The following is a 23,623-nucleotide window of genomic DNA, read 5'->3' on the forward strand; positions in this document are numbered from 1 at the left end:
AAACACCTCAATCCCAGCCCAGAGCACCCTCCTACACCCCAAACATCTCCAGAGCCTGCACCCCAACCACAGCCCTCACCCCTCCTGCACCCCAACCCTAATTTTGTGAGCATTCATGGCCTACCATACATTTTCTATTCCCTGATAGGGCCCACAGGCCAAAAAGTTTGCCCACCCCTGCTTTAAATGAAGAGCTCAGGAATTAGCAACAACTTTGGCTCTGTAACTTGGTTCAGAATCATCCCCTCACATGGTAAAACCTACTAAAGGCAGCTCTAGGGAAAGGAAATCTCCACCATACACACACCTATTCAGCAGCATAGTTAGTTTCTACATCCCTGTTAAATCAGCCACAAGGCCTGTTCCCATACCCACCAAATTCCCAGAGATTCATGAGAAAAGCACTAAAAAAGCCATGTTCACAGGGCCTTAACCTAGCAGTGGCTGCCTCTGGGACCAAGTGATAAACGTTTGGTGGAGAGAAAGAAAAACGAATCGCACCGTCATAAACAGATAGCTAAGGGTTAATGTCTCTTTCACCTGGAAAGAAGTAATCTGAAACACCTGACCAGAGGACCAATCAGGAAACAAGACTTTTTCAAATCTGGGTGGAGGGAAGTTTGTGTGTGTGTCCTTTGTTCTTTGTCTTGAATCTGTTTCTCTCTCGGCTATGAGAGGAGTTCTGTTTCCTGCTTTTCTAATCTTCTGTTTCCCAGTTGTAAGTACAAAAGATCAGATAGTGATTTATATGTTTTTTTTGTATTTTACATGTGTGTAGTTGCTGAAGTGTTTTAAATTGTATTCTTTTTGAATAAGGCTGTTTATTCATATTTCTTTTAAGCAATTGACCCTGTATTTGTCACCTTAATACAGAGAGACCATTTTTATGTATTTTTCTTTCTTTTTACATAAAGCTTTCTTTTTAAGACCTGTTGGAGTTTTTCTTTAGTGGGGAACTCCAGGGAATTGAGTCTGTGCTCACCAGGGAATTGGTGGGAGGAAGAAGTCAGGGGGAAATCTGTGTGTGTTAGATTTACCAGCCTGACTTTGCATACCCTCTGGGTGAAGAGGGAAGTACTTCTGTTTCCAGGACTGGAAATAGAGAGGGTGGAATCCCTCTGTTTAGATTCACGGAGCTTGCTTCTGTGTATCTCTCCAGGAACCCACGGAGGAAACACCTGGAGGGGGGAAGGGAAATGGTTTATTTCCCTTTGTTGTGAGACTCAAGGGATTTGGGTCTTAGGGTCCCCAGGGAAGGTTTTGGGGGGGACCAGAGTGCCCCAAAACACTCTAATTTTTTGGGTGGTGGCAGCTTTACCAGGTCCAAGCTGGTAACTAAGCTTGGAGGTTTTCATGCTAACCCCCATATTTTGGACGCTAAGGTCCAAATCTGGGACTAGGTTATGACAACCCAGGCTGTATTAATTTCTCTGGGAATTTCCACAGAGTCAGGAGAGGACAGTAGTGCTCTGCAGCAGCACTGTTCCTTCTCCTGCCTGAATCATGGTAGGAAGTGTACAGTCCAAATCATGGATTTTGGCAAATTATTCTTTGCCTTTATATTACCTTGTGTGATTGTGTAGAGATACGGAATGTTTGTGTGAAGTGCCCATTTGAGAACACAGAAGAAAGAGAAAAAAAAAAAAACACAGATCAAGGCAGTTTTCTTATCCATATTAAAGAGAAGCTAAGTCAACAGTGACTTTTCACTATCTTATTTGAGGAAGGAGAAGGGCTGACTTTTTTTAAAAATTCATGTTTTAAGTTGTCTATTTTAAATTTACATATTAAAATTGAAAAATAGCACTTGTGTATTGCAAAGGGCTATCAATGTTAATCTCTGCTTTCTTTTACAACTGTAAGAACAAACTGCTTTCTGGGATTTGGCTCTCACCAAGTAATTCATATCACTGAAAAGACATCTGATGCAGGTATTGTTACATGAAGTTATACCAGACTGAGAGACTGCTTGATAGATGACTTTTTCCACTGACAGAAGTAATAATAGATCAACCAGAAATAAGTTTAATTTATATAGCCGTATTTTTATGCATGATCAGGTCTGAGCAGATGAAGTAGACCCTAATTTTATTTCTAGCAATTGTTTTGCTACCCATTATAGCACACTGGTTCAATCTCTAGGATCAGGGAGAAACCATCACTAAAGAAATGGACATCAAGTGAGATCTGGTTATTATATTACAATGATTTAAACAAACATGTTAAATTGTTGAAATACAGGAAGTATCGAAACTCATATGACAGACTTTGTTTGAGCAAGAGCTGTTGATCAAAGATTTTCAAAGTTTCTGCAGAGGTTTTCAAGATTGTGGTGTGTTGATGTAACAAGCATCTTAAGATCAGCTGCTTTGACTAAGCGCTTTTGTTGAGGCAAAGTCAGCACCCCCTTCTCAGCATTTTTTTCTGAAAAGTGGTTGGCAGCCTGACAAAGTTTGGGACAACACCACCCTTCCCACACTGACCAATATTCTCACTCCTCTATCCCAAGAGTTCAACCACACAGCCTTATGTTTGATCATGAAAATTATTCTGCTCAAAAACATATTTGGTATTTATAAAGGCAGGACAAGAATGGACATCTGGCCTGCCAGATCATTTTATTACATGCATCCATAGGCAGCTGGAGAAAACAGTCTTTGGGGAGGACTGAGCAGGAGTGTAGCCACGGTAATGCCTGAGTACCAGGCAGTGTTTAAAGTAAGAGGGATTGCAGGGGATATGGATTGGAGCCTGGGACTGAGCAGACACCCCTGTGCCAGGTCACAATGCCTCTCTTTGGCCCAATCACCTCTCCGGGGGAAGGGCTCCTCCACCCTACACCACCCAGTTCTGGTAACTGGCTGTGGGACCCAATGGGAAGGCAATCTGAATGTGGTCAGCACCACTACTTTTTCCCTGTGCCCTGAGTAGGTGTGTGAACCTCTGCCACTGGGGAGTCAGTAACCAGAACTGGCTGGCACAACATTGCAGTCTCTTCCCTGCTGGAAAGACGGAAGGACAGCTGGGTCAAATCTGCGTAGTAATGTAATCAGGTTATGGCTGAGAGCCAATCAGCCAATAGGGAGGCAGTAACTGGAGCTGGAGGCAGCAGGGTTCAGTTAGAGCCTGTGTTAATGAGGAAGTGGAGATGAGTGGTATGAGGCAGCAGCAGCTTTACTGAAAGACTGCCCCCCTTGGGGACCCAGCTCAAATCTTTAAAAACAACTTTTTCTGTATGACCCACCAAAGGATTTTATTGGATTTTTTTTTTTTGTCCCTCTACTAACTTAAAGTTGCCCATCCCTGACGCAGTCTAGTCATAGTCAACCCTAGGGCTCAGTTCAGGGAGAACCACAGCTAGGAAAAACAATTACCTTAAAGTAAATGTGGTATCCACACAATTCCACAGACCATCCTCCTTCTCCAGTACTAATGTGCCTATTCTATATGGGCACCACATCAATAAATATGGTTCTCAGAAATGTGTCCATATAGATTCAACTCATGGTATACGTGCAAAGCAACTCAGAATCATTTTAGCCTGGAGTGTCCATTGCGGCCAGTCCTATGTCCTGAACGTCCTCATGCCCCACAACTACACCCACACCCCCTCTCTAGCGCTAACGAGAGCATGCCCAGTTGTCACTTAGCTCTTTCATCAACAAAGAATCCTAGAGAGGGAAGACTCCGTAGTATTAGGCCATGTGGACACCACATCTCAAACAACCACTTCCTTGAGTGATTTCAGTCTAGCTGAGACTTTCCTGCCTTGGAGAAAAATGTTCTGAACTTCAGCTGAATGGCTTCTATCCATGGAGATCAGGCAGCCATCATCCAGGCTGTCAGACGACAGAACAATATTGGGTTTGGCTGCAGGATGCAACTGTAGTCTGTGACCCTATGTGGGACAGGGTAAGCAAAGTAACCGAGGGCTGTGTTCAGTGGGTCACCAGATCCAAATGCCAGAACGGTCTAGTCCACACTAGCACTATCATGATCAATCTAACATCTCACCTCAGTTTCATCAGGACCCTCAGCATTATAGGAATTGGGGGGGGGGGGGGAAGAAGAGGCATACATCAGTCCCGATGTCCAGAGGATAAATCACATCTGACAGGGAACGCCAAACTGGCATCCCCTCTAGAACAGAACACTTGGCATTTCTTGTTCAAGGCTGTGACAAACAGAGCTGATGGATATCCCCACTTGCATAAGATGTGCTACAATACTGCATCCCTGATATACCATTCATGGTTGTCTGAGATTATCTGCTTGCAAGTTCTGAAAGCTTGGAAGATGCACAGCCAGCTGTGTGCTCCAGGAATAAATACACTAAGCCCAGAGCCAAATGACTTCCTGACAGAGTTGGGATGACCTGGCTCCTTGTCTGCTGACACAATACATAGCTGTGGGGGTGCCTGTCAGAATTTAGACTATGGAGCCCAGGAGTACAGGCAGGAATCCTTTTGCATGCAGATGGATGGCTCTGTTTCAAGATATTTATGTGCCCATGAATTTCTTGAGGTGACCATTAGCGCTGTGTCTGAAGGTGAACTAGATCACACACACACCCCTTACTGGAGGCATCTGTCACCAGAGTTTGGTAGGTAAAGCTGCAGAGAAGGGTACCCATAAAGGGGAGGGTTTTCCACCAGTTTAACAGTGAGAGGACTGTTTGCAGGACCATGACTAAACAGGGTTTGCAGACACTGATTTCAACCACCCTTGCAATAAAGGGTAAGCAAAGTCTGACAAACTGAATCACAGTGCATGAGAACATATGTCACAGCTGTCTGAAGCATGCTCTTTAGATCTCTGGATGAGCTTGAAGCTGGTTGATGAAATCCACTATAGTTTGGAATCTTTCTTGTGGAAGATAAGCAATCGCTGACCTAGAATCTAATACAGCTACTGTGAACTTTCTGCTAGAAGTTTGAATAAGTGTGGATTTCTTGGTCATCTTTGAGGCCAACTGCAGCAATTAGTAAAAATATTCTCTTATAAAACTAACTGGCAACCTAAAAATTAACTAGTCCCTAACATTAACTGCAGGGTTGTACAGAAGCAGGCAGACATTCGCAAGGGTTTTGTCCCACTGCCACCAGATAGTAAGAAAGAACTGAGGCACAGCTGGGATCACTGCATCCTTTACGCCCTGTACCTCCAGGGTGCAGACACAGCCTCAGTGGACACAAGCATCAGATTTCAAGTGCATAGGACACATTTCCACCAAAAGTGGAATCCACATGAACAATCCTCAAAGAGCAAAGATTTGACTGCATGCATTAACATTTACAATTGTGTTCATTAAACTTGATTTCCGGGTAAAATATAACCAAAAATCATATTCTAGACAAACATTCTAACTTTTTTGAAGAAACTACTATACTATAAAATCTGGCTGTAAAAATACGAGAGACTTGGAAAAAGTGCTTTAATCCAGACCATCCCAGGCTACCATTGCATACTGGCTGAAACTGTTACAGACAGGTATGATGCAGTACATGTCCAGCAGTTTTGGAGCAGACACTGTTGGCATGTCTGCACTCCAGTTCAGGCAGATGTGCACACGTTACCTTTGATCAAGCTAGCATGCTCAAAATGGCCATGTAGCCACAGTGGCACCTCAGACTAGCCACCCAATTACAATCCTGTCTGAGATCCTAAGTATGTACACAGGCAGCTAGCCTGAGCCAAAAAAGCAACACTGCTATTTTTGGCATTGTAGGCTGTGTGGCCGTTCCTCTGTCAGTCTCTGAGGGAGGCCACGCCTCCTTGCTGTCACGTACCTATAAGGAGCTCAAACAGGGAAAATGAGCTTCCTCTAGTGCTCTGGTCCTCTAGCCAAGAAGAACAGTACAGCAGTATATGAGGCCCAGTCACGGCAGGGCAGCAAAATGATGGGTAAGCTCTGGCCTGCACTCAGGGCAGAGCAGCTAAGCAGACTAAGAGCCCCAGTAGGGGTGAGCACCATAAAGCATAGAGGCTCAGGTAAGGGTCAGCACCAAGAGAGTATATGGGGCTTGGGTAGGGTTGCCTGATGAGAGCAAGACCTCCTGGCCTAAGGAGGGGGAGTACTACCACGCCAGGGGTGGAGAGGCAGGTGGAATATGGACCCACCCAACCGTACCACATCCCAGCCCAGGACCCTAACAGTGGCAAAGTGGTCCACAATTGGGTCAGCAGGGATCCACCCACAACACGCTGACCTTGCATCAGGCCAGCTCCCAACCAGACTGCTGCCCAGTTTTCCTTGGGCTGCTTCCTAATCTACCCCTCAGGTACAGCTTCATCTGTCATCTCGGGGAGCTCTGGCCAGTCCGCAGGCAGCAGCACCAGCAGCTCCTCAGTGTTTCAGTAAGCCGTCAGTCTGCAGAGATCCGTCTAGTCCTCAGGTGGCAGTACCAGCAACTCCTCAGCATCTTAGCCAGCCAGCAGTCCTGGGAGCTCTGGCTGTCTTCAGGAGGCAGTCCCAGAAGCTCCTCTGCAGGCTCCAGCAGCAGGTAGCAGGCATCTGTCTCCTGTGGTGGCTGAATCATCACTGAGCTTCAGGGCCTGCCTTTTGTATGTCCCCTTCCTGTCCCACTCTTCCACTTCCAGTGGGGCAGACATGGCTCTCCTGGTTCGGGCAACCAGGGGTGTGTTGTGGTCCCTTTCTGACAGTGGCATGTCACTCTCCTTGCTACAGCATGCTAGCACATATACACTGAGCCCTCACTAGAACGCACATCTATATAGTGCAAATTCACATATAACGCGGTCATGGCCATGGATCCCAAATTTAATTGCTTTAATTGCAATTCATTTTAACGTGGTCCCTGCATGGATCCCAAATCTCACCTTCTAGCGAGGGTCCGGTGTATCTCTACCTAATCTGGAAATTACACCTCTAACTGCAGTGTAGACATACCCACTGTGGAATGAAATTTTAAATTCATTCTTCATAGAAGAGATTGTAGTTCTGGAACAGGGGTCAGCAACCTTTCAGAAGTGGTGTGCCGAGTCTTCATTTATTCACTCTAATTTAAGGTTTCACGTGCCAGTAATACATTTTAACCTTTTTAGAAGGTCTTTTTCTATAAGTGTATACTATATAACTAAAGCGTTGTATGTAAAGTAAATAAGGTTTCAGAAAGTTTAAGAAGCTTCATTTAAAATTAAATTAAAATGCAGAGCCCCCTGGGCTGGTGGCCAGGACCCAGGCAGCCTGAGTGCCACTGAAAATCAGCTTGCATGCTGCCTTCGGCACCAGTGCCATAGGTTACCTACCCCTGTTCTAGAAAGAATCCCAAGTTAGTATACTAATTAACAGTAGCAATAGCATGTTTGAATCCTAACATTTTATTATTTCTGTAGCATACACAAGTAGGTGCTCATAATACGAAAGCTCTTTTGGGCAGTAAACTTGCTTGCTTGACAGTTTTCCCACAGTACAACCCTAAGTATATCTACACTGCTATGGTGTATATAGGACACTCCATCTTCTCCTTACCTATGGAAGAGACTAAATAATGATGGAGTATGCCTCAAAGGAAAAAAAAAGTTGAACTAAAAAGAAAACACACTTCTAAAAAACCCATTACACAAGTAAGTATTGACAAAAAGTACCAAAATGGCTCCATCTATCGGATAAGATACAGGATTGCATATTTATACAATAATTTGAGACATCTGAATAGAGAGATTCTAAATTCCGTAATTGACTTTTTAAATCTGATTATTTGCTGTTGTTCATAATGCTTACAATACACTCTCACAAGTATACGAGAGACATTTGATAGGTTGTGCAATGTTTTAGGAGAGTTGTTGCACTTGCACTGAAGATAACTTTTTTTAAAAACCTCAGCAATAATGATGCTACAACTGTAATGAGAGCACAGGGACAATATTAACTGCAATAACTTTATATATAGATTTTTAGCACTACAACACTCAGCAATTAAATGAAGCCAAACAGGATAAGTCAGAAGCTTCAAGAAAGGTAATGCATATTCTTACATGCTATCCTAAAATGAGGCAAGGTACTGAAGAGGCATAGAGAGCAAAGTAATACAGCTGTACACATTCTCAAATCTACTCTGTCAATCTTTCACTGCCGCTGTTCATCTCTTCCGCAGATTAATGCACAACTCCATTCCAGAGGCTGGAGCCTACATCTAAAACAGGAGTCAGGAACCTTTCAGAAGTAGTGTGCCGAGTCTTCATTTATTCACTTTAATTTAAAGGTTTCGCATGCCGGTAATACATTTTAACGTTTTAGAAGGTCTCTTTCTATAAGTCTATAATATATAACTAAACTATTGTTGCACGTAAAATAAATAAGGTTTTTAAAATGTTTAAAAAGCTTCATTTAAAATTAAATTAAAATGCAGAGCCCTCCGGACTGGTGGCCAGGACCCCAACAGTGTGAGTGCCACTGAAAACCGGCATGCGTGCCATAGGTTGCCTACCTCTGATCTAAAACAGGTCAACATAGCTTTGTCATGGCATGAATTTTTTTCATAGCCCTGAATGTACCACATTCATAGGTCAATCTAACACCCACAGTACAGACAGCTAGCACATCTCAAGGCAGTGGCTTTACTACAATTTGGAGGGAAAAAACACAAATCCTTCCATCTCTGTATCAAGTGCCTAACTGCAACACTGCAGCTTTGCCACAGTAGCACTTGTAGTGTAGACATACACTAAAAATCTGACAATTTTGCAAGCACTGAATTTGCATTTCAGAAAAGTTTTAAGATTTTCCTTAGTCTCTATGTAGAGACGCTGCAGGCTTTCTAGATTCTGCTAAATTAGGCAGAGGTAATAGAGAGGTGTGAAGTTAAGTTTAAAATATACCACAGTAATAAAGTAGCTCTTTTTCAATAGGAAATATTCACTTATGAACAAACGACATTATCACTTTTCCATCTAAATCCCTGGATGGACAGTAACTCAAAGCAAGAGGTGGGTCAGCACATTGGCTGTTTGCAAACTCAGTTATTAAAGGTCCTATGCACTCCAAAGCTCCAAGTTAAGCATCAGTTATGCGATTCAGATGTTCACCCTACCAAGCCATATGGATCAGCAACTTTGCCTGTTTGTAGTGCTTTTATAAACCAAGAGATTAATAGGAGCTTCATATGGATAAAGCTGTTTTTAACAGTTGAGCTCATATTGCTATCTCAAAACATTAGCCTGAGTCCTAGCTTAATTTGAAGAAGCGGACTAAGAATTATTTCCAAACTTGCATATTTATACAATAGGATACTTACATATTGCTGATGTATTTTTGAAAGACTTATTAAAAACGTTTCCTAACATTAGAAAGAAAAAAAGCTATACATCTAGACTGTACCAATCAATCACTTACTGTGCATAGTAACTGAGTATTTTACAACAACATGAACAGATAACTATGTTGAAACCGAGCTAGAACTTGGTAACAATTAAATGGGGAAAAAAAACAACCTTCATTAAACACAGAGTTAAGCCTCCCAGCCTGGGTAGACAAGTTCATGATAGATGGGCTTGAGCTAGCACACTAAAAATAGCTGAGTAGACATTCCATCTCTGGCGGAAACTTAGGCTAGCCACCCAAGCTCAAGTCTGGGTGGCTAGATCAAATCCCCACAGCAGCAACATCCACACTGCCATGCTTATCGTACTAGCTCGAGCTCCGCCGGCATGAATGTGTCTACTCAGGCTTGAGGAGATGCTCCTAGCTGTAGTTGGAGTTAATCAAGACTTATGTCATGCAATACCTTTTAAGGAGAAAATGACACTATATGCTTAAGAATACCTAACTAATAAAAATTATCAAGTAATAATCCAAGACAGTGTAGTTAGTTCATGAGCTAGTTAAGGATAAATTCTACAGAAATGTAAGTAAATTACAGTAAATCAAGTTCAAAAGAGACCAAAGAATCCTTATTCTGCCATAAAGTGGACAATTCAAGCACGAATATTAGGAAATTAATTAGGGGGAATTTGAAAGAACTGAAGTGTTTCTCAAGAGATAGCATGGAGTAATTTTTGATCCATAGGCCTCTCATTTGAGTTGCCATTATCACAATACAATTTAAATCAAGCAAGATAAAAATCAGCAAAAACAAGCTGAGTTCGCTCTAAGATGCACAGTCGCCTATTAAGTACCGCGCAGGCGCTCAGGGCTGCAGTGGGGAGAGATACCGCTCCCCAGGGTGGATAAAATCAGTGTTGTTTTTTTTTAAATCGGATTTTTTTATTTAAATTGTATTTTTTTATAAAAGGCTTTGAGGAAAAAACTATCTAAATATAGCTTTAATTAAGATACATTATAGCTCAAAGATATCTCATCATGGAACAAGGATTATAAATTCTAATGCTATAGTATAATGAATAAATTGTCTCAATGTTTTTAAGAAAAGTTTTGTAAATGAGTTCCAATAGTTCATGGATTAGGGACCCATTTTATGGGGTTCCAGGGACTTCTGTAGAGATTATTTAGGTTAACCTTTCTATCTACCCAATGGGACTCAGTGCTTAGTCTAGAAGATACCAGAGATGCTTTCTTTTGCAGTTCTCAAACTGTGGATTTGTGTCTCCAGAGATACCATGCTTGTTAACAGCAAAAAATGTTTTTAAATAAAATAAAAATTATTTAGAGGTGAGAAATAACAGACCTCAACCCTATTGTCCCTCTGCAAATTTGTGTACACAGAGTCAATCCCTTACCTCTCTCAAAGTGCAAAGTTTCAAAAAGTTCAATGAATAGAAGATTGTTGGGGGTGGAATAGATCTGGACAAGAAGAAGTCTGGAGATCAATGTGAGAAGGGAAGGACAGGCAATAGAAACAGAAGTGAAACTGTTTGAGCAGCATATTCAAGAAGTCTTGAGGTCTTTCTGAGTGTAGCCTTCATTGATTTGAGATCTACCATACCATTCTCTCATTAGAAGGGAAACCTATAATGGCAGCAGGCGGTAAGAGAGACCCAGTTTGGGAATATTTTAATGAAGTTCCTTTACCTATAGGTAAGACAGGTATGTGTGCAAAATGCAAACAGCGCAACAAAGAAATGAAAGGCCTGGTTGCCCAAATGAAACATCATCATGAGAAGTGATAACGAGTCCTGTGGCATCTTATAGACTAACAGACGTATTGGAGCATAAGCTTTCGTGGCTGAATGCCCACTTCGTCAGATGCAAGTGTTCCTTCTCAGGAAGAAGCTGCATTGAAGATGATGGAAGGAACATGTCTGAACATGCAAGATCTTCAGGTTGGTAACCTTTTTTATTTCACACTTCTTTCCTAAGGACTGCCTGTCTTTCTTCTCGACTATTCTTAAATTCTCATGTTTGAGCAAAGAATATAATTGTTACTCTATGGTACAATCACTGTAAATGCAGTTGTGATTCAAAAAAGAGCTGAAATAGGCAGATCTTCCTTTTACAATTTCACCTTTAAAGTAGTACTGAATGTCAGTGAATGCAATGAGTAATACTAAATGAGTAGTATGGTAATAATAATAAAATAACTGCATTGACTTATTTTATTTAGGAGAATCCATTCTCAATATACAGGATTCTGAAGACTATCCACCTTCAAGGTCATCATTTTCTATAGTTTCAGAGTTATCTGCCAATGATAGTGTTTCAGTCACATCATGTATGTCACATAGCCACCTGTAGCAAAAGGAGAAAAAAAAATCTCCATCATCCAGAAACAACCATAGATAAGTTTGTGATAAGAACCAGTAGATTACAAAAAGAGGTCATTGATGAAAAAACTGCCCAGTTTGTTTATGCAACAAAGTCTCCTTTCCGTATGATAGAGAACCCACACTTCATTAACATAGTTCAGTCATTAAGACCAGGATACAGTCCACCAAACAGAGCAGATGTTGCAGGCGTCACAGGCAAATTGCTGGATAAAAGCGTATGAAAGAGAAATTGAGCAGCGTGCAAAAGCTCTAGATGGTAAAAATTGTTAACCTGATTCTTGATGGGTGCAATGTCCACAATGATCCTATTGCATGTGCTTGTGTGACAACAGAAGAAGGAAATGTCTTCCTCACAGAAACAATTGATACATCAGGCAATGCACACACAGGAGAATACTTACAAGTAGCAGTAAAAGCAATAATAAACTGAAAAACAATTCAAATGTCTAGTATACAGTTTAGTGACAGACAATGCTGCAAATGTATCCAAGATGAGAAGAAATTTAGAGAAGAGTCCCAAGTTAATAAGATATGGTTGCAGTGCTCATTTGATGCATCTCCTAGCCAAAACTCTTCAATGTTCCGAACATAAGACTAATCTTGTTGAAACTGCAAAATACTTCCGTACCAACCACTTTGCAGCAGCTACACTGAAAAAAGTGGGAGGAAGCAAGCTAACTCCCCCACAAGACACGCGATGGAACTCAGCAGTAGACTGTTTTGAGCACTATGGGCACATTTACACTGGCAAAGTTACAGAGCCGCAGAGAGTGCCGAAGGAAAATAAACTTGTGTATTCACATTGTCAGCTGCCTGCGCAATAGCGTGTTCACACTTGTGGCGCTATTTGGAGCGGTGCACTCTGGGCAGCTATCCCATAGAGCACCTCTTTCTCTTTTGCCACTAAGATTTGTGGGAAGGTGGAATGGGTGACAGGGCATCCTGGGTCCTGTTCCAATGCCCTGTGAAGCATTGCTTCACATCCCAGGAAACCCCATGCTTCTGTCCGCATTTGGCACCATCTTTCAATGGTTTGCATACTGTGCACCCTGCCCTGCCTCTTTCTGATTGCAGGAATAGATCTCAAGCTGTTGACCAGAATGCTGCTTGCACTGACCAACACATCATGAGTGACAGTAGAGTTATCCCTTAAACTACAAAGGCAAGAGGAGTGCGACATTGAAGGCAAGAGGAGTGCGACATTGATCTCACCACACATAGTAGCTATGACACAAGAATGCTTGTGGCATTCACGGAGGTGCTGACCACAGTCAAACACTGCTTTGGGGCTCAGGAAACAAGCACTGAATGGTGGGATTACATTGTGATGCACGTCTGGGATAACAAGCAGTGGCTGCAGGACTTTCGCATGAGGAAAGCCACATTCATGGGACTGTGATGAGCTTGCCCCAGCCCTGCGGCGCAAGGACATGAGAATGAGAGCTGCCCTGTGGCTGGAGAAGCACGTGGTGATTGCACTGTGGAAGCTGGCTACTGCAGACTGCTACCGATCAGTCGCTAACCAGTTTGGAGTGGGAAAGTCGATGGTTGGACTTTGTTAATGGAAATGTGCAGGGCCATTAAATCGCATCCTGCTCTGAAAGACTGACTCTGGGCAACATGCGTGACATCGTGGATAGCTTTGCACAAATGAACTTCCCACACTGCAGAGGGGTGATAGATGACACGCATATTTCCAATTCCAGCACCAGACCGCCTAGCCACCAATTACATTAATCGCAAGGAGTATTTCTCAATGGTTCTCCAGGCTCTTGTGGATCACTGTGGGCGTTTCACAGACATTAACGCAAGCTGGTCCAGAAAGAGTGCACGATGCATGCATCTTTCAGAACACTGGCCTGTTCAAGAAGATGCAAGCTAGGACTTTCTTCCCAGACCAGAAGATCATTGTAGGGGAAGTCAAAATGTCCATTGTGATCCTGGGAGACCCTGCCTACCCCTTAATGCTGTGGCTCATGAAGCCATACATGGGGCAACTTGACAGCAGCAAGGAGTGGTTCAACAACAGGCTGAGCAGGTGCAGAATGACTGTGGAGTGTGCATTTGGCCGTTTAAAAGCCTGCTGGCCATGCCTGTGTGGGAAGCTGGACGTGACCGATGTTAATATTCCTATGCTTATAACCACAAATATTATGGAGTGTACAGCAGGCGAAGGGAAAGGTGAAAGCTTCACTCAGGGCTGAACCGCAGAGGCTCAGCGCTGGGAGGCTGAGTTTGAACAGCCAGAGACCAGGGCTATTAGAGGGGCACAGCAGGGGGCCATAAGGATCAGGGATGCTTTGAGGCAGCAATTTCAAGCTGAAAGCCACTAATATTTGTTGCTATGCTCAGGACTGTAGTGCTTCTAATGCTAGGAGATGATTGGTTCACATGATGCAAGAAGGGGACTTAACATAATTGTATGTTGCCTTGCAGTGCTCTTTTTGCTTTCACTTAATAAAATAAAGATGTCTTTCAATAAAAGAATTTTTGTTTGAAAGCAAACAATCAGAGGAGAAAGTCAAAGGAAAACATTCATCAGCAGAGAGAGGGATGGGAGAATGGAAGGTCTCAAGAGGGGTCCAGGGACAGCTACAGATTTGTGTATGACTAGGGATCATATCCAACCTTCTCCTTTGGAGTACGATGCCGTGGGCGCTGTACTTCAGCAGGGCCAAACTGCAGAGGGATGGGTGTTGAGTGCCGTGGGTACTGGGAGTCCACACTGCTGGACTGAGGAATGGAATGCTGCAGGTAGAGAGTGGATCCAGGAGGTTGATAACTGTGTGTTGGCAGTGTGGGGGAGATGCATGGGAGAGTTTTGCAACAGCAGCTGCAGGGAAGGGTGGGCCCGGAGCTACTCTGTTTGAAGAGCTAGTATCGCCTGGAGCATTTCCACTTGGCACTCCATAACATTTAAAAGCTGCTCCGTGGCTTCTTTCTGGTGTGCTGCATTTTCCTTTTGGTCCCTCTTCTCGCTGTCCCACCACTCCTTTAATTCCTTTTTCTCGGCAGTGGAGTGCATCATAACCTTATGCATAAAGTCCTCCTTAGTTCTTCTTGGACTCTTTCTAATTCTTTGCAACCATTCTGCCATCGATAACGAAGAGGGAGGCTGTGCTCCCAAGGTCATCTCTGTGAAGTTTAAATGCAACAATTTGCAGAAGGAGTATTGTTTCCAACACAGACCATTTCAGTGCTTTAAAACACAGCCAGTAGTCACTCACCTGTCACTAACCGGCTGACCCCAGGCAAGCACACACATGCTACAAGATCCCCAAAATGGTTAGTAGCCGCAGGGACAGGGTAAATCACTCTTCCCGATACTGCTGTACACTGGGCACATGGCTCTTGGGCACTTGAGGAGAGCCAGCACTGCGGGGGGAGGAGGGGCGTGGCACGGGGGGAAATGATAATCATTCCTGTCCCCACACTTTCCACAGGATGTGATCATTATGGAAGAGCATGAGCAGGGAATCAACGGAGGGTCTTCTCCAAGCCTGTGGCTTCTGCCTTGGCCCCATGCAGCTAGTCTGTGTGCAGCAATGGTCCTACCCCATCCCACCCTGTGATGGCACAATGGCATGGGAAAGTTACCGTTAACGTGGCAAGAAACAAAGCAGCTCTACCAAGGAACCTGCAGGAGCAGATTGCCCAGTATCTCCAAGAGAGTTTCCTGGAGATCTCTGAGGGAGATTCCTGAGAAGTGAGGGAGTGTATCAACAGCCTGTTCCACCACTCAAACTAGGCACAAGGTGGGAAACAGGCCTGCTTTCTGCAACCCTCCTGCCCCCAACAACTTGCTTCAGCAACTCACAAAATCAGACCCACTTACCAGGGGCCTCCTTTCTTGTTCAATCTTGATGAAGCGCAGACTGCTGTGACTGGCTAGGCTCCTCTGGAGTAGAAAAGAGCTCCTGACTGCATGAATCTCTGGTTTCCAAGTAATCCTCTGCCACTGGTTCCCCCTCCTCCCTTCATCCAAGATTGCCTCCTCCTGTCTCGGTCCACTCTCAACTGGCACATGAACCAACAAAGTATCCACAGGGGACTTTGCAGTGGAGATGTGGTGGCCACCGAGTATCGTATCCAGCTCTTTGTAGAACCAGCAGCTTGTGGGTGCAGCACTGGAGTGGCGGTTTGCCTCCTGTGCCTTGTGGTAGGCATTCCACAGCTCCTTCACTTTGACCCTGCACTGCAATGTGTCCTGGTCATGGCCCTTTTCTATCCTGCATCTAGAAATCTGTCCATAGGTTTCACAATTCCAAAGGCTGGAGCACAGCTGTGACTGCACTGCCTTATCTCCCCCATCTCCCCGAATGCCAATGAGGTCCAGCAGCTCGGAATTGCTCCAAGCAGGGGATCGCCTGGTGCGTGGAGCAGGCACGGCCACCTAGAAGCACTAAGAACACTGCACACATCACCGAGCAAACAGGAAGGGGACTTTTAAATTTGCAAAGGAATTTATGGGGTGGGGCTGACGGTTGGTCACCTGAGGTCAGGGCAGCAGAGTTCAAACCGGTGGCCAGAGAGGTGCAAACAGGCATTGTGGGACACCTCCTGGAGGCCAATCGCAGTGCTGTAATCACCATGGTGTTTACACTAGCACTGCAGCGCTGTAGCCCCAGCACAGAAAGCTCTACGCCTCTCGGTGAGGTGGGTTTTTTAGAGCGCTGCATCTGTGCAGTTTCTGCACACCAAGTGGCTTGGCAGTGCGTATACCTCGGGAGTTACAGCACTCAAAGCTGCTTTACTGAGCACATACTTGCCAGTATAGATGGGGCCTATATCAAGAACTGGCCTAATCTGATGACACTTTGTTAACAAACTAGAGATGGCACTGTCACAGCCAAAGTTTTCAACATTGGTTTTAAAAGAAATGTTGAACACATGCCGAGTACCCTGAAACCTATTTTTGTAGTCTTGAACAAAATGCAGAGAAATAGCTCTTTTATTGCTGATGCTGTTGAAATTTGGATGAAACTGAGTGAGAGCTTAAAAAAGAAATATGCAATGACCGAGTTAAATTACAAGCATTTAAAAAAATAATAATAATAATAATAATAATGAGCTGGAGATAGTGCTCATCCCATTTATTTTCTTGCAAATATCTTAATACTCGGTACCAGGATCAAACCTTAACTGCTAAAGAAGAGGAGTTGGCTATGACATGGAGATCCAGCAATCATCCTACCGTAATGCCAACTATAATAAACTTCAGAGCTACGGTTGAACCATTCAAGAAATATACGTTTGCTGATGATGTTTTAAAGAAAGGCCCATCCTTTCACTGGTGGAAGTCACTTAAGCACTTGGATTCTGAGACTGTTGAAGTGATTATCTCATTTTTAACAGCAGTAGCTTCTTCTGCTGATGTAGAAAGAATATTTTCTTCCTTTGGACTAATTCATTCCAAACTGAGAAATTGTTTGGGACCTGAAAAAAGCAGGAAAGCTTGTTTTACTTTTCCAGATTATGAACAAAGAGGAAAATGAAAGTGAAGACAACTGAGTTAGCTGCAGAAGCCAATATTTTAAGTTTCTCATGTTGACCTGGCTGACAGTCAATTTTTTTTTGTTTGTTTTTTTAACTATATTTCATTTAACTATTTTAGTTAACAACAAAAACAAACCTGATTTTAAAAAACCTGAATGTTTAACTAAATTCAAAAATTCATATGCTTGTTTTGTTAAAATATTATATGTTTGCTGTTGAAGAAAAAAAATCCAGGATACATAACGTTGTTTTAGTTAAATACAACAATTTATAAGGTGCCACAGGACTCTGCTGCTTTTACAGATCCAGACTAACACAGCAACCCCTCTGATACTTAACGATTTAAATGTCTGTCTGGTGATGTTCTCCGCCTAATACAGTATGGCATGAAAATCCTCCAAATATTAAATGATTAACCTGTTGAATTAGAGATATTTATAAAGTTATTGGGACCCGGTGAACTATCTGCTTCAATTCCCTTTGGTAAATGAAATAACCAAAACATTCATTTTCTGATATAGCTGTAAAACTAATCTGAAAAGTTTTCAAAATAAATCACTTTTAAAATGTATACTGCGTACCTTCTAAAAAAGGAAACCTACATCTATCTGTGAGTTGCGAAGAATATGTATTAAGGTCATAACAACCAACAAGAATGCACTTTTCTGTAGAAATCCATTATTAAATCAGGTCAGGAAGCTGACTAGTGATTTAAATCAATTTGATTTTAATCAAATCCACCCTGCTCAGGGCTGGGAGTGCGTGGAGCTTCCCTCAGGATTGCCCTGCTCTGGCACTGCAGTGTGAGGGTGGAGGGGGGGAAAACCAGTGCTCGGGCTGACAGAGAGGGACACTGAGGCTCAGGATTTCAGCCCCAAGGCAATAGGTGCCTGGGCTCAGGCTCTGGGTTTCAGCCACGGGGTCCTGCAGCCACCCTCAAAGAGCTTGCAGACTCCTAGGGCCATGAACCCCAAGCTGAGAACCAGTGCACTTCAGTATATACAAAAGAGAAGGCCCCCTCAAGAAAAAAAAACAGATTTTTTCACATCTGCATGGAACTCAAAAATTGCCAAAACCAAATCCCAAAAAATGAAACTAACCCCCACCCAAAAAAGCCATAAATTATTTTAAAAGGTAACTGTTTCAGTAACAAAATACAATAAACCAAGATTATACATCAAAAGCAGTGATACAAAGTTGCCAGAACTGTTTCAAAATGAGATAATCCAGCTAAAATCTTGAGTTTGAGCTCATGTATTCCAATAAACCTAATATCAGAGTCACTTTCCAAGAACAATCAAGATATGAAGTTAAACATACCAATAGAAGTTTCATCAGTCTCTATTCTAGAAAGTAAATGATTGGGGAAGGAAGAACATCCAAAGAAAGTACATTTGATTAGTTAAGACAATGATAATAGTTGTGTCATTTCTAGCAAGGTACTGACATTAGGTAGCATTTTTGTCACATGTATACAGGTCTGTCGCAACTTACATGCATTTAACATGCGCAATTTCAACTTTACGCTGTACAGCCGGAGTCGAGGTGCGTGGCCTCAAGCAGAAGAGGCGTGGCCTCAAGATTTAAAGGTCCCGGGGCACCAGCTGTGGCTGGGAGTCCCAGGGCCTCTAAATCACCCAGGGGGCTCCCAGCTGCAGAGGTGGCTGGGAGCCCCTGGGGCGAACTAAAAGGCCTGAGGCTCCAGTCACCATGGCACTCCAGGCTCTTTAAACGCCAGCCCCAGCCCGGCTACCAAAGCTGCGGGCAGGGTTTAAAGGGCTCCTCTGGGCTCCCCGCCACGGAGGGAAGCCCGGAGCCCTTTAGACCCCACCCACAGCTCCGGCGGCCAGGCCGGGGCGGCATTTAAAGGGCTCCACCAGGCTTGTGGGCGGGTTTTAAAGGGCTTGGGGATATAATTTTGAGTATATGCGGTTTTCGCTTTACGCGATAACTGCGGAACGGAACCCCCGCGTAAGATACGACTTGCCTGTAGTTATATTGGTCAACTACTCCAATTTTCGTTATTGTATGACCCTCCCAAGCCCTTAAAATCTTTGTCACAGGCTTCAAGACTTGTAATCCCAGTGATTTTTTTCCAGCAAAAATATGTAAATAAAATAAAAAACTAAAAGGAAGTATTGAAAAGTGTCAGTCCATATTACAGAGGTTCAATGAAATAATCTATATACCTGTGTCCAATGTAAACATATCCTTCAGAAATTTGGAGTCGTTCTAGCAGCAGGATCCAACACTGGAAAAACACTCACCCACTCCCCATGTCACCTCCAAAGCTATTGTTCAAAGAGTAGTAACCAACCATGCACCCACTACAGAAGATCTGCAGACATGTACTCCAATAAAATCAAGTGAGTCATACTACTGCAGTATTTTAAATCAAGTAAACAAGCCAGAGAATCCTCAAACACTCTCTCTGTCCCCAACAAGAACACTTTCAATCTCAACATCTTCCACAGCAGGGTATGGGAAGGGAACAGATTCAGCAAAAACAAAAATAAGTTCAATAGCTTACGCAGAGTGGGAGAGGAAACAAAGCCATTGGACTCTATGCCCCCACATTCTTGGGCTTAAAAGACCAGAAGGGCAGATATTCAAACTCAAGTAGCCACCATAATGAAGTCACACTGCTCTGCTCAGTCCTAGGAGATGTGGTTAAGACATCACCGCAATACCTGCAAGCATCTCTAAGTAGAATGTTGGTATGCATACTTCCACCTTTTCATGTTCTCTGTATGTATAAAATATCTCCTGTCTGTGTGTTCCATTCTATGCATCCGAAGAAGTGAGCTGTAACTCACAAAAGCATATGCTGAAATAAATTTGTTAGTCTCTAAGGTGCCACAAGTACTCCTGTTCTTTTTGCGGATACAGACTAACACGGTTGCTACTCTGAAATCTGTCTAAGTAGAAGATTACTGAGTTCATTTTCCCCAGAAATGACATAAGCATCAAGGCACAAGAGATTCTTGTGAGGATCCCACCTGGACTGCTAGCAGTTGCCCAGCTACAGGCCATGATCAAAAGTTATTGATATAGAAAAATAACTCACCCCAACACAAAATGAGGCAGTGAACAGGTGTGAAGAAAAAGAGTTTTTGTTAGTTTAAATCAGCAAGATGCACATGGTCTCAGCCCTCCTAGGAGACTATACAGATGAACTTTGGCCTCAAGTTGGTCCAGCCACCAAAGGAAGGCTTACTGTTAACTGCTGCCAAAAAAGGGAAAATGCACATGTATGTTTGACTACGCAGAGAATCTAATGCTGTCCTCAACAAGGAGGGATTTGCTCTTCCAGTATACAAGAGTACATCAGACACCATTACAACAAAACCAGAATATTGATCAGCCCCAGATGGCAATTCTTGCACTCGTAGGAGTATTCCTCTCAAGCACCTTAAGATGAAATAGAGACAGCTCTTTTTTTTGTTTTTGTTTTTTTAAGACCATGTCATAAAAGATTTTGTTGGAAAGTCTGAAGAAGGCAGTTACACTAAAATGAAGAAGCAAGAATGCAAGACAGGTATTTTCCTCCCTTCCACAATTTCTCTTTGTAGACATTCCCTGTCACTCTGGCCTCAAACAGACCTCACTTCCTATCTCACTAACAGATTCTCCAATAACAGTAGATCTTCAGAACTGTAAAGAAAGAAAATTCTGAACAGATTTCTAAAACTTTTATTCAGTGCATGCACCTGTCCCCCATTCAATTTTCCACCTGAGTCTCACTCAGCACGGCGGGGGGGGGGGGGGGGGGGGGGGGGGGGGGGGGGGGGGGGGGGGGGAGGAGAGAGAATCTAAACATACTAGAATGCTGAAGGAAAGGTATCCCTCTCCATGAGAACATTCTTCAGTAGTACATTTGCCAGTAGCAAAAGGAGGAGGAAGGGTGTCCACCTTACAATAAACCTTTGTGACCTGAACTTTTATATAGCCTACAGCTGGGTTTCTCAAACAGGGGTCACCACTTGTGTAGGGAAAGCCCCTGGCGGGCCAGGCCAGTTTGTTTACCTGCCCCGTCCGCAGCTCCGGCAGATCACAGCTCCCACTGGCCGCGGCTTCCAGCAGCTCCCATTGGCCCAGAGCAGCGATCCGCAGCCAGCAGGAGCCGCGATCGGCCAGACCTGAGGACGGGGCAGGTAAACAAACCAGCCCAGCCCACTAGGGGCTTTCCCTACACAAGCGGTGACCCCTGTCTGAGAAACCTTGGCCTACAGTTTCTTAAAGAGACAGGAAATCTGCTAGTTATGGTTCCCTGCCAGAGAACAATATATCAGAAGGATGCCTACCTAGCAGCCCAGATAAGTTTATTTGGGAAGCCAGCTGTGACAATTCAGACAAGACTCCCCACTTTCTGCCATCACACACACACAAAAAAGTGAAAAGCCTCTCAATAGGCAAATGAGAATTACTAGTATAATTCAACCTTTTCCATAATATGACATACTTTTCTGTAACTTTATAATTTTGCATAAAGTGCAACAATTCGGTCAACTTAAACTCCACTGCAGATGCAGCTAGGCTGATGGAAGAATTCTTCCATCAAACCTAGCCACCCTTCCCACCTCAGAGAGGATTAACTATATATCAACAGGAAAAAAAAACTCCATTGGGGCAGGAAGTGTCTACACTACAATGCTATAGTGGCACAGCTACAGCGCTGTGGCTGTACTACTGTAGTGTAGACATGGTCACAGATGATACAGAAAAAAAAAAGAGTGCTTTAGCTGGTATAGCTTACACCAGTGGGTCTCAAACTTTTGTACTGGTGACCCCTTTCACATGCAAGCCTCTGAGTGTGACCCCCCCGCCTTATACATTAAAAACACTTTTTAATCTATTTAACACCATTATAAATGTTTGAGGCAAAGTGGTGTTTGGGGTGGAGGCTGACAGTTCACGACCCCCAATGTAATAACATCGCAACCCCCTGAGGGGTCCCAACCCCCAGTTTGAGAACCCTGGCTTACACCATTTCAGTGACCAAAATAAACTATACCAGCAAAAGCACTTTTATATTAGCATTATTAAGTCTATACTGTGACTTTTGCTGGTACAGAATTATCCCAAGAAGAGACATATCCCTACCCAACCTTGCTATACCAGCAGAAGTTTCTAGCGTACACCTGGTCCAAGAGCTATTTACCTTGCCTGTGGATCAGTACATCATCCATGCTCACCTGCTTACTTGTCACTTATTTCATCACAGCTCCTTGTTTTTGCCTTTAAGGACATGTATAACTTAGCTTCTGCCTACCTTTTTGCTGGTCTCTTTCACATACTCCCACACCTTTTCACTCTGCTTAACTTACACAAACATCCTCTGCATACTCTTCTCTCCCCGCAGCCCCATATGTCTGGAACCCACTTCTTTATTCTGTCTCACAAAACACCAGGCAGTCTCCTTACTCAAAAATCTTCAAGTCTACTACTAGCAAGATCTGTGCCCAGAAAGCCCTGTCTTTTTGCTTCCTCTCCAGGTCATGTTCACAAGCCCTCTCCTGGTTTTCTGGTTCCAATATCCTAGCACAATATATCTGCAACCTACAAAGCTTCTCAATCCACCTGGTGTAGCGCTAACCTGTGCCACTGTAGAACTTGTAGTGTAGACATACGCTTAAGAAAAAGTTGTGTTCTTAAATCCCATTAAGTCACTGCATGTTAGCAAACAGGAGTTAAGAACACCTTTTTTCTTAATTGAAGAAGACAAGACCATATAAAAGAGATGTACATTTCTTTATGCTGGACTCTTATGGGGGAGATATTATACCAGTTTCTTAAACCAAAGCTGACCTGCAACACAAACGACAGGAATTTAGGGAAAATACAACATTCATAGACCTCTGAACCATACCAAGTTATTGACACTGTTGTAATACTATGAAAAATAGGTAAGTATACTGACAGCAAATTAGCACTTCACTTATTCCAATATTTATAAAAAATGACTAGAGTTATTTCTTAAGGGGTAAGGAAATATACTTTACCAGTCTTGTGTAAAACAAAATAAAGATGTCCAAGTTTCTTTCACATCAGAACATTACATCGGTTGGAAACCACACATCCCTCCTCTTTTGATGCTAAGAGGGTATTGCTATGCAATACCTACTTGGAGAAGGCATTGGAATAAGGACAAAGAGGCTTATTAATAAAACCCTGAAATTGAGTCATCTAAAAGGGAGGGAGGGGTAGAGAGAGGGGAAATTGCAACTATGAAGCCACATGTATTTTTCAGTAGCACAGGAAGTAAGGGAACACATGTCTGCCTTATTTCACCACCAACCAGGAAAGGAAATGAACCAAATCAATTTAGTTTTATCCTTCCCTCACAGACACTGGTGAGACACACCTGACTAGGAATCACATCCACCACCTGACCTGAGTATAAGACTGTGCAACATGAGAACAAAAGGAAAAATAAAATAAT

The 23,623-nt window shown here is 43.3% G+C and overlaps 1 protein-coding gene across 1 annotated transcript in view; it reads right to left on the reverse strand.

Annotated features, from left to right (window-relative positions):
• SLC4A7 (solute carrier family 4 member 7) overlaps positions 1-23,623 on the reverse strand; it is a 174,763-nt gene that overhangs the window by 150,227 nt on the left and 913 nt on the right.

Source organism: Gopherus evgoodei, chromosome 2, assembly GCF_007399415.2.
Source record: "Gopherus evgoodei ecotype Sinaloan lineage chromosome 2, rGopEvg1_v1.p, whole genome shotgun sequence".
Taxonomy (NCBI): Eukaryota; Metazoa; Chordata; order Testudines; family Testudinidae; genus Gopherus; species Gopherus evgoodei.